Raw genomic sequence first — 19,279 nt, 5'->3', positions numbered from 1 at the left:
TGGAATTATGCAAGAGTCTGAAAATTCTGTGAAGTTATTTCAATGCTCATAAATAAAACTAACATCATGTTTCAACAAATAGATTCACAGGCCTTTCTATAATAACAGCTTTATAATTAGGATGTCTTTTGTAAGTAATAGCACTTCATGTTATTTTATTATTTTTGAGACTATAATTTGATTATATTTCTTTCTTCCCTTTCCTTTCTTCAAATCATTCTGCAGAGCCCTCCCTGCTCTTTTTTGACTTCATGACCTCCTTTTTCACTAATTGTTGCTACATTTCATTAAAAATTTCACAAAATTCATAAACCTTCAATTTAATACTTTAAATCCTCTATTACCAATTAATGTGTCTAATTATGAAAATTCCAAGTTAAGAATGGCAGCCATAGTATATGTTTGTGTCCCAGAGTGACTGTGTGGAGCAGAAGTCTTGAAGTTGGCATGAGTAATACATAAAATTCCACTAGGAGAGTAAATGAAATGCTCTATGTAAGGTCCAGATGAAGGTGTTAAACTTTTAGCACATAAAAATAACACGACTTTTGAGGGGAAAAAAGTCAGTTGGTTAAAATGAGTCAATCAATAAGATCAAGCTTCCAAAGGAGGAAAAGAATCCAGAAATAGAAAAAGTTCATAGGCTAAGCTACTAGTCTGAAGGCACATATTCCAAAAGCTCAAATGGGACAGAGGCTTAAGTAACAGAAGGATAACTGAAGAGCAAATCTGCATATAATAAATGGCAAAGCAAGCAAAAGTCTCAGGGAAGCCAAAAGACTAAATGATAGAGAAAGCACAATGAGTAAGATAGAGTAGAGATAATCTTGGAATGTTAATACCTACATAATAAGAAAGGTTGATAGTAGATTGTAAAGGTTTACAGATGAAATTTGCAGTATCAGTAAAGAAGAAAGTAAACAGTTAAAAACCTATGAACATATGTTAATTTTGAAGTAAATTTTCCATTGAGTCTGATTTTGAATTTATTAATATCTAGATTGCCACTCAGTGACATAACAAAGATAGCCCAGGACACCCTTCTAGACTCCCATGATGCCTTGCTTTCTGATGATAAACTTTTGGGTTTATGATCCTCTTTTTTTCCCTTCAGATTATCTCAGAAATATTCTCAGTCTTTACTAAGATCTAATTCATTTTTATACTTAATTATTGAACTAATACTTTGTATTCTTGTGCACTTCATGTAATGCCATTTTCCCCATTTCTAGGACTGTAGAAGGAGACTGAATTATTTTAGGTTTTTTTTTCTTGGACATTGGCCACCAAAATTTACTGTAATTCTTTGTTTCTTTCTTGTGCATCAAGCTATACTTTTACACCAATTTTCTATCAATTGTAGTCTTACTATGCCATTGCCTTTCACTATTATGCTTTAGGTCTACTTGGTTCTTTCTGATTGCACCACAATTTTTTAATAACTTTTATCGAGAATCTTTTTCTACAGAAAACCTTATACATGCTGTACTTCATGCAGTTCATTAGATCAAAGGAAAGCTATTGAAATTCTTCTGTCAGATTTTTAGTTTTTTAGTTTGTATTTTTGTCTCTCAGGGGTTTCTCTATCTGGTACTTGGATAGCGTTGTAGACTTTGAGCCAGCTGGAAGCTGGACTGATTTCTATGAGTGGAGCCACAGCACTTATAAGTTAGTATAGAATTTCAGTGGTTTTCTGGTTTCCATTAAGCATTTAAGAAACACTCAAATGTGATCAGCATTTTGCAACATAAGTTCTCTATAACATTGGTAGTCCCTGAACCAACAAGAGCAAAATGAGAGACACAATGAATGCCCATGTTTTGAGACACTCTGGGTTACATTAAATTTGTTCAGGAATGATAGGTCACACATATAAAAATATATGGTCAAAAGTAAAAATGGGCTTGATGGGCTTTCTTTAAGAAGACACAAAGTTAGATAAATTGAAGAGATGAATCTTGGAGGAGTTAGGATTGATGAATGTGATCAAAGCACAATATGAGATCCTCAACAAACAATGAGAGGTGATTGTTTCCCTGTTTAAAAGCACACATGCCATATAATAAAGTCAGACTGCTATGATCACCATCTCTTGAAACTACAATGATAATTTTCTTATAAATTACTTATTAGGTGTCAATGCATTGTCCTAACTGTAACTGATTTAATTAATCAGAAAATTTTTGAATAGGATAAGATGGTATGATAACATTTGAAACCTACCAACCCTTCCAGTTTTCTCTTTCAGACCATCTCCATTACTTTGTGTCATTTGCCTACCCATACAAGCATTTTCTACCAGAAAACCCAAGTACTACACTGGGTTGGGATTCAGATAGGTGTTTTTTCTATTCTTTCTGTCCTCCATTATAATCTTGTCATATACATTTTTAATCCTGTAGAAGCTTACTTGCAAAAACTCTACCTCCTACCCCACCGATATTCCCTGAGAACTCTGATATTTCATATAGACCACAATAACCATCACATTGTACTGTAACATGCCTCAAACTTTCTTTCTCTCATATCTCCATTTCTTCTCATCTTCTACTGTCCTGAAGAAGTGTATTCTCTATCAGGCATCTTACTGCCACTATATTGTCTAGGTTCTAGAAAGGCAGGATCTAGAAAGGGCAACAGCAAACAAAGAACAGAATGACCACACAGCAAAGGCAAGAACCAAGAAAAGTAACACAGTCATCTCAAACACCATAATTAGAGATTGCAACACAAAACTACGCCTTGAACATCCAAGACAATAAGGGTCTATCACAAGTAAATAACACTATTGCAATAGGGCCTGAGACATGTATCTGTATCATACGTCAAAGACAACAAAACAGCAGTTGTGTATATGATCAATACCTTAAATAGGATATGAGTAAATCTATTAATAAAGTGCATGAGAACACAAACAGTTGAATAAAATAACTAAAACAAATATGAAAGCAGAATTTAACAAAGAAATGAAGTCTTTCTCTTACTGTCTGTCTATTTGTCTGTCTCTCACACATACACACAAATGAAATAAATTTAGAAGTGGAAATTTTAGGACATCAAACAATACTTCAAAGGTAAGCCTCACCAACGGATTACAGAATACACAAGGGAGATTCAGACATGCTGAAGATAATTAGACGACTAAGAAGATGAAAATTCTAAAATAATGAGGTACAGAAAACATGGGAAATCTTAAACAGAATGCAAAGAGCAAATTTATGAATAATAGGGATCAAGAAAAAAAAGACACCCAGATTAAAGAGACAGAAACTCATTTTAAAAACAATCACAAAAGAAAGTTACCCCAGTCTAAAGTAGGAGATACTTATCAAGGTAAAAATGAACATCGAGTATCAAATAGAGCCAGAAAAGAAATTCCCTATGAGATATAATCAAACATTAAATGTACAGAACAAACTATATAGATGAAAAGCTTCAAAAGGAAAGGACCATGGAGTATATAAATGTAGACCCATTTAAATAGTGCAGTCAGAAGCCAGAGTGGCCTGGATAGATTTTCTCCAAACTCTGAGAGACCACAGATACCAACCCAGACTGCTATCCCTATCAAAACCATCAATTGCAATTTTCATGGAAAGAAAAATCTTCCAGGATAAAATCAAATTTAAGAAATTTCTCCCTACTAATACAGATCTACAGAAGGCACTAGAAAGAAAATGTCAGTCTAAAGAGGTTAACCACACCAAAGAAAACATAAGGAATAAATTATAGCAGACCAGTAAACTAATGGAAGGGCCAAAACTCCTCACCATAATAACAAAATAACAGAAGTCAATAAGCTGTAAATTAAAATTCTCAATATCAGTGGTCTCTATTCCCCAATTAAAAGAAAGGATAACAGAAAATAGACTTCATATTTTGCCTGCATTCATAGAAAAAAAGCTTTACCATAAGGTATAGACATTACCACAGGATAAACAATGGAAAAAGCTATTCTAAGCAAATGTACCCAAGAAGCAAGAAAGTGTAGCAATTTTAATAATTGAGAAAATAGACTTAAAATAAAAAAGTCAGAAGACATATGGAAAGACACTATATAATCATTAAAAATTTATCTAGGGAATATGGCAAAGCTCAGTATTTATGCAGTCATCACAAAGACACCCATACTCATAAAATAAACACAGCTAAAATCACATATCTACTTGAGGACAATGATAGTGACTTCAATATGCCACTCTTGCCCATAGGCAGATTACCTAGACAAAACCTGAATATTGGCATTACCATATTATTAAACAAATGGACATACAAACATTTATAGGACATTCTACACAAAGAAAAAGAATATACTTGTTTCTCAGCAGCTCATATACCTTTCTCCAATGTTGACCACATGTTTGACAACAAAGCAAGTCTTAACATAAAATAAACTGAATTCAATTGGACCAACAAAAATGCCACCACCAACAAAAAGTATAAAAACAAATGGAAACTGAAAAACTCACCACTTCAATAAAAATGGACCTAGACAGAAGTCAAAATGGGAATTAATAACAGTTTAGAATTGGATGAAAATAGCAATAGGAAGAAAACACAGCATACCCGAACCTATGGGACAAAATGATAGGCGAATCACTGAAGTGAAGAGTTGGCTATATGAGAAAATCAACAGATTGACAAACTCTTAGTGAAATTAACAAAAAGAGAGAAACCACCCAAATTAATAAAATTAGAGATGCAACAGTGGATATTGCAATGGATATGGGAAATGCAGGGAATCATAAATCATTTTAAATATCTGTACTTTACCCAAACTGAAATACTAAAATAAGTGAATGATTTTTAAATATATTACCTATCAAAGTTAAATAATTATCACATAAGCAATTTATTAAAATGGAAGCAGCTTTTCAAGTCTCCATAAAGAAAGAAGAAAGAAAGAAAGAAAGAAAAAAGAAAGAAAGAAAGAAAAAGAAGGAAAGAAAGAAAGAGAGAGAGAAAGCCTGAGGCCAGATGGAACTTCAATGAATAATTAATGGTAGTATTTATTAAATAATTTCTCATAATTGAAACTGAAGAAATTTTTTTCCAATTCTTTACATGAGGCTACTGTTATCCTGATAGTTAAATCACATAAAGACTCAACCAAAAAAAATAATTAACCAACATCCCTTATCAAACATAGATGAAAAATACTTAATAAAATACTTGTGCAGTGAATCCAGGTACACATAAAATGGATTATCTCTTATGATCAAATTAATTTCATCCCAGAGATGAAAGAATATTTTGCCATATGTAAATCTATAAATGTAATCATATACTTGAAAGAAATAAATGTAATCCAGTATAAAATTGAAAGAAAGGCCATTAGATGAACATGAGACCTTTAACAAAATGCAATGTCCTTTCATAATTAAAGTCTTGAAAGGTGAAGTATACAGGGGATATTCCACAATATAAAAAGGCAATATATAGCAAGCTCACAGGCAAAATCATCTTTATGAAGAAAAAAGTGTTTCCATCAAAATAGGAAGAAGACAGGATTCTCATTCTCTCTATTGAATACAATACCAGAAAACATTAGGTAAACTAATAAGGCAACTGAAGGAGATAAAGGAGATACAAATAGGAAAGGAAGTCAAAGGATCTTTACTTGCACATGGCATGATGATTCATATATAAAAGACTAAAAAACTCTACCAGGAAACTGCTAGAGCTGAAAAATACTCTCAACCAAGTAGCAGGATATAAAATTTGTATCAAAATCAGAATCTTTCCTTTATACAACAGGCTGAGTGATGAAGAAATCAGAGAACTAGTGCCTTTCACAATAGTCTCTCTCTCTCTCTCTCTCTCTCTCTCTCTCTCACACACACACACACACACACACACACAAAATGATACACACACAAATTATAAAGCATTTTGGGATAAGGATAACTGGGCATATGTAAGACTTGTATAACAAAAATTTTAAGACATTGAAAAAAATCTGAAGAAGACAGCAGAAGATGATGAAAAGACCTCCTGTTCTCATGGGTCAATAGGATTTATATTGTGAATATGACCATCCTCCCCAAAGCTGTCTACACATTCAGTGTAGTAGTCATCAAATTTACAACACAATTCCTCACAGAAATTGGAATATATATATATATATATATATATATATATATATATATATCTCCAAGATACCTAAAATAATATGGTGGTGTGGTGGTGGTGATGATGATGATGATAAAGAAGAAGAAGGAGATATTAGGATATTCTAAATTTCAAGTTTTAGTACTGAGTTATAGTAATAAAAACATGGTATTGACATAAATATAGACAGGTTGATTAAGGATACTGAATTGAAGACAGACAATTCCATATCCCCATTGACATCTGATTTTTTTTTAAATGCCTCAAATAAGCACTGGAGAAAAGACAGCATTTTCAATAAGTGCTTCTGGCCATACTACATGGCACCTAGAAAAGTGCAAATAGATTCATATCGATTACGCAGCACAGAACTCAACTCCAAGTCTTTCACCACTATTAAGATAAGACCAGATAACCGAATCTGACAAAAGAGAAAGTAAGGAGCAGCTTTAAACTCATCGACACAGAAGTGAGCTTTCTGAACAAAATACCAACAGCAAAGACACTAAGAACAACAATTACTAGAAATCCATGAAACTGAAAAGCCTTTGGAAAGTGTTAAGACACCATCATTCAGGCAAAGCAGAAAGCCACAGAATGAGGAAATTTCCTTTCCAATTATATACCTTGAATGTATAAAGAAGTAAACAAATTGAATAAGAAAAAATAGCCCAATTTAAAAATGTGTTACAAAACTAAGCAAAATGAGTTATGAAGTAGCAATGAAAATATTTTTATGTTGAGGAGGTGACCACAATGTGAGGGCTAAAGGGTTGTAGCCTTCAGAAGGTTGAAAAACACTGGAAAAGGGAAAAGGAGAGGAAATGCTTTGGAAGGTGAAATAGAATATATTGTAATGGAGAGTCAAAAGGGAAACTAGTCTAAGATTAAGGAGGGAGGGAGGAGCATGGAAGATAAATATAAAGAAAGAGAATTCAGGAAGGGAGAAATAACACTAAAGGTAATTTAAAAAACAAGGAAATTTAGTACTGTAGACGCTTCCTAAAATGTACACGAATATAAAAGTAATCAACATGGAGTCACCAAATACTAGGGAAGGCAATGCCCCAAATAGACACCTTAAGTCACTAAATAAAACCTTCAGTCCTGTGAATGGATTATACCTTGTGAATCTTGATTAAAGTGCCCACCCCTGAAGTCATTAAACAAACATGCATTCACAAAAGCACTATTTTTTTTTTAGAGTGATCTACAACCTCTGGCTCTTGCTGTCTTTTTGCCTCCTCTTCTACATGGATGCCTGAGTCCAAAGGGACGGAATTTGATAAAGACATCCCATTTAGGACTGAGGGAAGCAGTGATATATGGCTGGAACTGTATTAGATGTGAGTTCCAACTCTTGGAATGGGGCTTATATTCAACCAGTAAGTTTTTGTTTATTTCCAAATTTGTGTTACTATCAAACCAGCACAGGGAGTTCACTGTTGTTGGTAACAGGATTTGGAGACTGAAGAGATTGACATCTTATATTAGCAGGCACAGTACCTCTGAGTACCATGAGTGCCAGTCAGGAGTGAGGCCTCTAGTTAGGCACCAGGTAAACATCTTCATGTTTGATGAGCTACATTGTTTTGTCTTCAGCAATAGGGTCTTCAGCAATAGGGTAGAGAGAAGCCTTGGAAATAGTTGAGATGTTTGGGGAAGAGTGTGTTTCTTTCTTTTTCTTTTTCTTTCTTTTGACTTAGATTTTGTATATTTCATTGTCTTGAAGAGAGAGAAAGAGAAAAAGAACATAAAGTTGGTTGTATTTAGAGGTGGATTGGAGGAAGAGAAAATATAATAAAAATATATTGTATAATATTTTCAGTAAAAAACAACCAACTATTGCCAGGCAATTACTCCTTTAATCTCAATAGTCAGGAGACAGGTAGGTGGATTTCTGTGAGTTTGATGCTAACCAAGTCTACAGAACTAGTTTTAGAACTGATAGGGATACACAGAGATGTCAAGAATGGGGGGGGGGCAGAGGGGGAGAAAGATGGAAAAGAAAGGAAGGAAGGAAGGAAGGAAGGAAGAAAGGAAGGAAGGAAGGAAGGAAGGAAGAACACAAAGTTAGAGGGGTACAAAATATATTATCCCTTTGGTTTATACTTTCTATTTAATTAAATTATAGAGAAAATAATATCTGTCCTAGTTTGCTTTCTATTTATGTTATAAACACCGTGATCAAAAGCAACTTGGTGAGGAAAGGGTACATTTGATTCTTATATTTTATAGTCCACCTTGAAGGGAAATCGGGCAGTAACTTTGAGGCAGAAACTGAATTAGAGGTCACATGAAGTACTAATTATTGGCTTGCTACCCATGGCTTGGGCCAGTTGCTTTCTCATAAAAACCAGGATCACCTTCCTGGTACTTTGCACAGTAGGTTGCATCTTCTACATAAATTATTGATCAGGGAAATGCCTACTAACCTCCTCATAGGTCAATACTACAAAGATGTTTTCTCATTTGAGGTTCGGTTTAGCCAGATGACCCGACTGTGTCAAATTAACAAAAAATAACCCTCCAGGACCGGGCACGTCCTATGTTTACCAGGAGTCCCACACCCGCGGATCCCGGCCCACAGCAGCTCTCTGCTCCCAGACCCCGTGGGAGAGAGACCTCACCGCCTGGTCAGGTGGGCACTCCTTAGGCTGCAGAGCAGAAGAGACCACCAACACTGCCCACCCCTGCCCACATCCCTGGCCCAAGAGGAAACTGTATAAGGCCTCTGGGCTCCCGTGGCAGAGGGCCCAGGAGCAGCAGGACCCCTGCCTGAAACACCGCCGGAACCTGAAGGAAACACACCAGATAAACAGTTCTCTGCACCCACATCCCGTGGGAGGGATAGCTAAACCTTCAGAGAGGCAGACAAGCCTGGGAAACCAGAAGAGACTGCTCTCTGCACACACATCTCGGGCGCCAGAGGAAAACACCAAAGGCCATCTGGAACCCTGGTGCACTGAAGCTCCCAGAAGGGGCAGCGCAGATCTTCCTGGTTGCTGCCACCGCAGAGAGCCCGTGGGCAGCACCCCGCGAGCAAACTTGAGACTCAGGAACACAGGTAAGACCAACTTATCTGCTGCAAGTGACCTGACTGGTGAACTCAAGCCACAGGCCCACAGGAACAGCTGAAGACCTGTAGAGAGGAAAAAACTACACGCACGAAAGAAGAACACTCTGTCCCCATAACTGGCTGAAAGAAAACAGTAAAACAGGTCTACAGCACTCCTGACACACAGGTTTATAGGATAGTCTAGCCACTGTCAGAAATAGCAGAACAAAGTAACACTAGAGATAACCTGATGGCGAGAGGCAAGCGCAGGAACCCAAGCAACAGAAACCAAGATTACATGGCATCATCGGAGCCCAATTCTCCCACCAAAACAAACATGGAATATCCAAACACACCAGAAAAGCAAGATCTAGTTTCAAAATCATATTTGATCATGATGCTGGAGGACTTCAAGAAAGACATGAAGAACTCCCTTAGAGAAACACAGGAAAACATTAATAAACAAGTAGAAGCCTACAGAGAGGAATCGCAAAAATGCCTGAAAGAATTCCAGGAAAACATAATTAAACAAGTAGAAGCCCATAGAGAGGAGACACAAAAATCCCTGAAAGAATATCAGGAAAACATAAATAAACAAGTAGAAGCCCATAGAGAGGAGTCACAAAAATCCCTGAAAAAATTCCAGGAAAACACAATCAAACAGTTGAAGGAATTAAAAATGGAAATAGAAGCAATCAAGAAAGAACACATGGAAACAACCCTGGATATAGAAAACCAAAAGAAGAGACAAGGAGCTGTAGATACAAGCTTCACCAACAGAATACAAGAGATGGAAGAGAGAATCTCAGGAGCAGAATATTCCATAGAAATCATTGACTCAACTGTCAAAGATAATGTAAAGCGGAAAAAGCTACTGGTCCAAAACATACAGGAAATCCAGGACTCAATGAGAAGATCAAACCTAAGGATAATAGGTATAGAAGAGAGTGAAGACTCCCAGCTCAAAGGACCAGTAAATATCTTCAACAAAATCATAGAAGAAAACTTCCCTAACCTAAAAAAAGAGATACCCATAGGCAAGGCTTCTGTACAAGAAGCCCACAGAACTCCAAATAGATTGGACCAGAAAAGAAACACCTCCCATCATATAATAGTCAAAACACCAAACGCACAAAATAAAGAAAGAATATTAAAAGCAGTAAGGGAAAAAGGTCAAGTAACATATAAAGGCAGACGTATCAGAATCACACAAGACTTCTCGCCAGAAACTATGAAGGCCAGAAGACCCTGGACTGATGTCATACAGACCCTAAGAGAACACAAATGCCAGCCCAGGTTACTATATCCTGCAAAACTCTCAATTAACATAGATGGAGAAACCAAGATATTCCTTGACAAAACCAGATTTACACAATATCTTTCTACAAATCCAACACTACAAAGGATAATAAATGGTAAAGCCCAACATAAGAAGGCAAGCTATACCCTAGAAGAAGCAAGAAACTAATCGTCTTGGCAACAAAACAAAGAGGAGAAAAGCACACAAACATAACCTCACATCCAAATATGAATATAACAGGAAGCAATAATCACTATTCCTTAATATCTCTCAACATCAATGGCCTCAACTCCCCAATAAAAAGACATAGATTAACAAACTGGATATGCAACCAGGACCCTGCATTCTGCTGCCTACAAGAAACACACCTCAGAGACAAAGACAGACACTACCTCAGAGTGAAAGGCTGGAAAACAACTTTCCAAGCAAATGGTCACAAGAAGCAAGCTGGAGTGGCCATTCTAATATCAAATAAAATCAATTTTCAACTAAAAGTCATCAAAAAAGATAAGGAAGGACACTTCATATTCATCAAAGGAAAAATCCACCAAGATGAACTCTCAATCCTAAATACCTATGCCCCAAATACAAGGGCACCTACATACGTAAAAGAAACCTTACTAAAGCTCAAAACACACATTGCACCTCACACAATAATAGTGGGAGATTTCAACACCCCACTCTCATCAATGGACAGATCATGGAAACAGAAATTAAACAGAGATGTAGACAGACTAAGAGAAGTCATGAGCCTAATGGACTTAACGGATATTTATAGAACATTCTATCCTAAAGCAAAAGGATATACCTTCTTCTCAGTTCCTCATGGTACTTCCTCCAAAATTGACCATATAATTGGTCAAAAAACGGGCCTCAACAGGTACAGAAAGATAGAAATAATCCCAATGCGTGCTATCGGGCCACCACGGCCTAAAACTGGTCTTCAATAACAATAAGGGAAGAATGCGCACATATACGTGGAAATTGAACAATGCTCTACTCAATGATAACCTGGTCAAGGAAGAAATAAAGAAAGAAATTAAAGACTTTTTAGAATTTAATGAAAATGAAGGTACAACATACCCAAACTTATGGGACACAATGAAAGCTGTGCTAAGAGGAAAACTCATAGTGCTGAGGGCCTGCAGAAAGAAACAGGAAAGAGCATATGTCAGCAGCTTGACAGCACACCTAAAATCTCTTGAACAAAAAGAAGCAAATACACCCAGGAGGAGTAGAAGGCAGGAAATAATCAAACTCAGAGCTGAAATCAACCAAGTAGAAACAAAAAGGACCATAGAAAGAATCAACAGAACCAAAAGTTGGTTCTTTGAGAAAATCAACAAGATAGATAAACCCTTAGCCAGACTAACGAGAGGACACAGAGAGTGTGTCCAAATTAACAAATTCAGAAATGAAACGGGAGATATAACTACAGATTCAGAGGAAATTCAAAACATCATCAGATCTTACTATAAAAACATATATTCAACAAAACTTGAAAATCTTCAGGAAATGGACAATTTCCTAGATAGATACCAGGTACCGAAGTTAAATCAGGAACAGGTAAACCAGTTAAACAACCCCATAACTCCTAAGGAAATAGAAGCAGTCATTAAAGGTCTCCCAACCAAAAAGAGCCCAGGTCCAGACGGGTTTAGTGCAGAATTGTATCAGACCTTCATAGAAGACCTCATACCAATATTATCCAAACTATTCCACAAAATTGAAACAGATGGAGCACTACCGAATACCTTCCATGAAGCCACAATTACTCTTATACCTAAACCACACAAAGACACAACAAAGAAAGAGAACTTCAGACCAATTTCCCTTATGAATATCGACACAAAAATACTCAATAAAATTCTGGCAAACCGAATTCAAGAGCACATCAAAACAATCATCCACCATGATCAAGTAGGCTTCATCCCAGGCATGCAGGGATGGTTTAATATACGGAAAACCATCAACGTGATCCATTATATAAAAAAACTGAAAGAACAAAAGCACATGATCATTTCATTAGATGCTGAGAAAGCATTTGACAAAATTCAACACCCCTTCATGGTAAAAGTCCTGGAAAGAATAGGAATTCAAGGCCCATACCTAAACATAGTAAAAGCCATATACAGCAAACCAGTTGCTACCATTAAAGTAAATGGAGAGAAACTTGAAGCAATCCCACTAAAATCAGGGACTAGACAAGGCTACCCACTCTCTCCCTACTTGTTCAATATAGTTCTTGAAGTTCTAGCCACAGCAATAAGACAACAAAAGGAGGTCAAGGGGATACAGATCGGAAAAGAAGAAGTGAAAATATCACTATATGCAGATGATATGATAGTATATTTAAGTGATCCCAAAAGGTCCACCAGAGAACTACTAAAGCTGATAAACAACTTCAGCAAAGTGGCTGGGTATAAAATTAACTCAAATAAATCAGTTGCCTTCCTCTATACAAAAGAGAAACAAGCCGAGAAAGAAATTAGGGAAACGACACCCTTCATAATAGACCCAAATAATATAAAGAACCTCGGTGTGACTTTAACCAAGCAAGTAAAGGATTTGTACAATAAGAACTTCAAGACAGTGAAGAAAGAAATTGAAGAAGACCTCAGAAGATGGAAAGATCTCCCATGCTCATGGATTGGCAGGATCAATATAGTAAAAATGGCCATTTTACCAGAAGCGATCTACAGATTCAATGCAATCCCCATCAAAATACCAATCCAATTCTTCCAAGAGTTAGACAGAACAATTTGCAAATTCATCTGGAATAACAAAAAACCCAGGATACCTAAAGCTATCCTCAACAATAAAAGGACTTCAGGGGGAATCACTATCCCTGAACTCAAGCAGTATTACAGAGCAATAGTGATAAAAACTGCATGGTATTGGTACAGAGACAGACAGACGAGTGGAAAAGAATTGAAGACCCAGAAATGAACCCACACACCTATGATCACTTGATTTTTGACAAAGGAGCCAAAACCATCCAATGGAAAAAAGATAGCATTTTCAGCAAATGGTGCCGGTTCAACTGGAGGTCAACATGTAGAAGAATGCAGATCGATCCATGCTTATCACCCTGTACAAAGCTTAAGTCCAAGTGGATCAAGGACCTCCACATCAAACCAGACACACTCAAAGTAATAGAAGAAAAACTAGGGAAGCATCTTGAACACATGGGCACTAGAAAAAATTTCCTGAACAAAACACCAATGGCTTACGCTCTAAGATCAAGAATCGACAAATGGGATCTCATAAAACTGCAAAGCTTCTGTAAGGCAAAGGACACTGTGGTTAGGACAAAACGGCAACCAACAGATTGGGAAAAGATCTTTACCAATCCTACAACAGATAGAGGCCTTATATCCAAAATATACAAAGAACTCAAGAGGTTAGACCACAGGGAAATAAATAACCCTATTAAAAAATGGGGTTCAGAGCTAAACAAAGAATTCACAGCTGAAGAATGCCGAATGGCTGAGAAACACCTAAAGAAATGTTCAACATCTTTAGTCATAAGGGAAATGCAAATCAAAACAACCCTGAGACTTCACCTCACACCAGTGAGAATGGCTAAGATCAAAAACTCAGGTGACAGCAGATGCTGGCGAGGATGTGGAGAAAGAGGAACACTCCTCCATTGTTGGTGGGATTGCAGACTGGTAAAACCATTCTGGAAATCAGTCTGGAGGTTCCTCAGAATATTGGACATTGAACTGCCTGAGGATCCAGCTATACCTCTCTTGGGCATATACCCAAAAGATGCCTCAACATATAAAAGAGACACGTGCTCCACTATGTTCATCGCAGCCTTATTTATAATAGCCAGAAGCTGGAAAGAACCCAGATGCCCTTCAACAGAGGAGTGGATACAGAAAAGGTGGTACATCTACACAATGGAATATTACTCAGCTATCAAAAACAACGAGTTTATGAAATTCGTAGGCAAATGGTTGGAACTGGAAAATATCATCCTGAGTGTTATATTCATATTTGGATGTGAGGTTATTTTTGTGTGCTTTTCTTCTCTTTGTTTTGTTGCCAAGACGATTAGTTTCTTGCTTCTTCTAGGGTATAGCTTGCCTCCTTATGTTGGGCTTTACCATTTATTATCCTTTGTAGGGCTGGATTTGTAGAAAGATATTGTGTAAACCTGGTTTTGTCATGGAATATCTTGGTTTCTCCATCTATGTTAATTGAGAGTTTTGCAGGATACAGTAACCTGGGCTCGCATTTGTTTTCTCTTAGGGTCTGTATGACATCAGTCCAGGATCTTCTGGCCTTCATAGTTTCTGGCGAAAAGTCTGGTGTGATTCTGATACGTCTGCCTTTATATGTTACTTGACCTTTTTCCCTTACTGCTTTTAATATTCTTTCTTTATTTTGTGCGTTTGGTGTTTTGACTATTATATGATGGGAGGTGTTTCTTTTCTGGTCCAATCTATTTGGAGTTCTGTGGGCTTCTTGTATGCCTATGGGTATCTCTTTTTTTAGGTTAGGGAAGTTTTCTTCTATGATTTTGTTGAAGATATTTACTGGTCCTTTGAGCTGGGAGTCTTCACTCTCTTCTATACCTATTATCCTTAGGTTTGATCTTCTCATTGAGTCCTGGATTTCCTGTATGTTTTGGACCAGTAGCTTTTTCCGCTTTACATTATCTTTGACAGTTGAGTCAATGATTTCTATAGAATATTCTGCTCCTGAGATTCTCTCTTCCATCTCTTGTATTCTGTTGGTGAAGCTTGTATCTACAGCTCCTTGTCTCTTCTTTTGGTTTTCTATATCCAGGGTTGTTTCCATGTGTTCTTTCTTGATTGCTTCTATTTCCATTTTTAATTCCTTCAACTGTTTGATTGTGTTTTTCTGGAATTCTTTCAGGGATTTTTGTGTCTTCTCTCTATGGGCTTCTACTTGTTTATTTATGTTTTCCTGGAATTCTTTCAGGCATTTTTGCGATTCCTCTCTGTAGGCTTCTACTTGTTTATTAATGTTTTCCTGTGTTTCTCTAAGGGAGTTCTTCACGTCTTTCTTGAAGTCCTCCAGCATCATGATCAAATATGATTTTGAGACTAGATCTTGCTTTTCTGGTGTGTTTGGATATTCCGTGTTTGCTTTGGTGGGAGAATTGGGCTCCGATGGTGCCATGTAGTCTTGGTTTCTGTTGCTTGGGTTCCTGCGCTTGCCTCTCGCCATCAGGTTATCTCTAGTGTTACTTTGTTCTGCTATTTCTGACAGTGGCTAGACTATCCTATAAGCCTGTGTGTCAGGAGTGCTGTAGACCTGTTTTCCTCTCTTTCAGTCAGTTATGGGGACAGAGTGTTCTGCTTTCGGGCATGTAGTTTTTCCTCTCTACAGGTCTTCAGCTGTTCCTGTGGGCCTGTGTCTTGAGTTCACCAGGCAGGTCACTTGCAGCAGAAAAGTTGGTCTTACCTGTGGTCCCGAGGCTCAAGTTTGCTCGCGGGGTGCTGCCCACAAGCTCTCTGCGGTGGCAGCAACCAGGAAGATCTGCGCTGCTGTTTCCGGGAGCTTCAGTGCACCAGGGTTCCAGATGGCGTTTGGTGTTTTCCTCTGGAATCAGTAATGTGTGCAGAGTGCAGTCTCTTCTGGTTTCCCAGGCGTGTCTGCCTCTCTGAAGGTTTAGCTCTCCCTCCCACGGGATTTGGGTGCAGAGAACTGTTTATCTGGTCTGTTCCTTCAGGTTCTGGCAGTGTCTCAGGCGCAGGGGTCCTGCCGCTCCTGGGCCCTCCCCCATGGGAACGCAGAGGCCTTATACAGTTTCCTCGGGCCAGGGATGTGGGCAGGGGTGGGCAGTGTTGGTGGTCTCTTCCACTCTGCAGCCTCAGGAGTGCCCACCTGACCAGGCTGTGAGGTCTCTCGAATTCATTTATTTTTAATACTTGAGTAGTACTCCATCGTGTAACTGTGCCACATTTTCTGTATCCATCCTTCTATTAAGGGACATCTGGGATGTTTCCAGCTTCTGGATCATAACAATAAATAAGGCTGCTATGAGCATAGTGGAGCATGTGTCTTTGTTATATGTTGGGGCATCTTTTGGATATATTCCCATTAGTGGAACAGATGCATCTTCAGGTAGAACTACTTCCAGTTTTCTAAGGAACTGTCATATAGCTTATTAAGAAGAAACTGAAGAATATATATGCTCAATATTATGCATTTATGCTATTTATTATTGGTACTCATTGAACATAACTCTAATTATCCTAAATAATTTGCATTAGATAGTTTAAATCACTAAACTCATCTCTTGTTGTTTGTCATTCATTGTCAACTATGCTCATATTTTAAAAGGTATTTCTCTTATTTTATATTAAAATATAATTAGACCATTACTTTTTCCCCCTCCCTGTATACCCTCTTGTACATGCCTCCGTGCTCTCTTCCAAATCAATGGACTTTTTTTTTTCACACATCAAACAGGCAAAAACTTAAAATATAAAAATAAACAGCAACTTCTTGGATAAAAAAAGGAAAAAATATTAATATTTTTGGCCTTTTTAACCATCTCATACAAACCAACTATTATAGTACAGCTAGGCATATGCACCCAAAAAGTTGCTGGAATGCTCAGAATAAGATTGTGTTGTTGTTGTTCTTTTTACAAGTTTTTTTTCCTCCTTTGAGATCATAATGAACATGGCCACACCACAATATAAAGTGTGAAGTAGGACAGAAAAAGCTCGAAGGCTGGTTCCCGTTATCTTTAAAAATGGCTGACCCCCAATAGTATGTAAAAAATATAAAATATAAATAAAAATATAAACAATTTTTTCTTCTAAAATATTTTTAAGAAAAAAAAAGCAGAGCCTGGGAAGTTCTGGTTCTTTTCTCCTCCCATGTTGCCAACTCATGTTGTGGTTTGATGGGTGGTGGAGAGCACATGACATCTGTAGACTCTGGGAGGGTGGAGCCTGCCTCTCTACTAGAAGGTGACCATGTTTAAATTCTGAGACCGGAAGTGGAGGGTGAAGAGGTCGCGGTGCTTAAGGTAAGCTTTTCCTTTTGCTATCTAGTCATCCTCATCAGTCTTCTGCTTCTAGGTGACAACATCATCATCCTCAGCTACCACTTGCCCGTAGGAACCTCAGCTTTCTCATCTCCATCTCCATCTCCGTCCTCCTCCTCACGGTCACCTTCGTCCTCCTCCCCTTCCTCCCCACCTTCTTCCTCTTCTTCATCTACCTCATTGTCAGCCTCCTGCTCCCCATTTTCCTCATGTTGAGCGTTCCCATGGTAGGTGCATCTCCTCCATCCTCTGCCTCCTCCACATCTTCTCCTTCAGACCCTTGGTGGTCACCTCGGAGCTGGTGTGCACTGCTGTATCTGACATGGTGGGGCACACTGGTGCTCCGATGCTGCTAGTAAGGAGTCAGTCGAGTTCAAGGACTCCGGTGAGAAAGCTGCCAGAGTCCCTTTGCTGGGCTGCGAAAGTGGCTGCAGTGAGCGCCGAACAATGCAAAGATGGCTTTTCAGAGCACCCAGTGGGGGCTTATGGGCTCTTTTTACATTAATTATTGTCATATGTTGATTTGATCATGTAACACAGAGATCTACATGCAACCTATATATAAACTACTCAGTCTGAATAAAGTTACTGCCATATACGTTGTCAGGGTTGTCCATTTGTGTTGGATAAGCAATTGATGTGTGCTTTACTATTTCTCCTTCCTTCATCATTCAGCAGTTGGCCATAGTTTCTTCTGAAGGATTAATATTCCTGGGCGCTTCACATACCCCTCCCCGTGTTAGCATGGTTATTGTTCAGGTTGTGTGTGTGTGTGTGTGTGTGTGTGTGTGTGTGTGTGTGTGTGTATGTGTGTGTGTGCTGTTCTAAAATGAAAGTGTTATTAGTTTTTAATTAATATAGAAATTAATTGATTTTATTGTGAAATTTACTCCTCAACACATCTTTGTGGTTCTTTCTTTGTCTTTTTTCTAGCTCTAGGACCTTTGTTCACATATATTCATCCCCACATATAAGCACATATCAGAACAATAAGATCAACATACAAAAATGAACGCTCAATATTTTTCTGTGTCTGGTTTGTTTCACATTTTCACAGTAACTGAGGGTTTTTCATCATAAGGGGTTTTCAACCCCATAGGAAGAACAATAATATCAACCAGTCAGACTCCCCAGAGCTCCCAGGAACTAAACCACCAACCAAAGAGTACACATTGAAGGACCCATGGCTCCAGCTGCATATGTAGCAGAGGATGGCCTTATTTGGCATGATGGGAGGGGAGGCCCTTGGTCATATGAAGGCTCGATGCCCCAGTGTCGGAGAATGACAGGGTGGCGATGCAGGAGGGAGTGGGTGGGTCTCACCCTCATAGAAGCAGTGGGAGAGGGAAGGGATAGGGGGGTTCCAGAGAGGAAACCGGGAAGGGGAATAACATTTGAAATGTAAGTAAATAAAATACCCAATTAAAAAAAACCAGTTGTTTAAAAGTAGAATTTTCTTCAACAAATGAATTCCTAAGCTCATCAAGAAAAGTCATGTAAAAGTGAGAGATTGAGATGGTTCTTGGTTCTATTTAGGCTTTTAGTCTGCAAGGGTAAATGTTGAAAAGGTTGGTTTTGTTTAAATACAGCTGAGATCTCTATTGGAATTGGTACAGTCTTTAAATTATAGAGAAATGTGTCTCTTGTGAAGAACAAGGAGTCAATAAGTTGGGTTCTTCAATAGTATCCGTGCTAGCAACTGTAACTCCATTTATTTGTTTGCTTGCTTCATTTCTGCACTGGTGCTCTCGGAATAGATTTTCTTCTGAAA

At 37.9% G+C, this 19,279-nt stretch overlaps 1 pseudogene; it reads right to left on the bottom strand.

Annotated features, from left to right (window-relative positions):
- Positions 1 to 17,511: 17,511 nt before the first annotated feature.
- LOC148006628 (prothymosin alpha-like) lies at positions 17,512 to 17,832 on the bottom strand (annotated as a pseudogene).
- Between the last annotated feature and the right edge of the window lie 1,447 nt (positions 17,833 to 19,279).

Source organism: Rattus norvegicus, chromosome 2 (genome assembly GCF_021556685.1).
Source record: "Rattus norvegicus strain SHRSP/BbbUtx chromosome 2, alternate assembly SHRSP_T2T, whole genome shotgun sequence".
NCBI lineage: Eukaryota > Metazoa > Chordata > Mammalia > Rodentia > Muridae > Rattus > Rattus norvegicus.
Note: the sequence above shows the minus strand (reverse complement) of the source record. Positions and strands in the feature narration are given on the sequence as shown.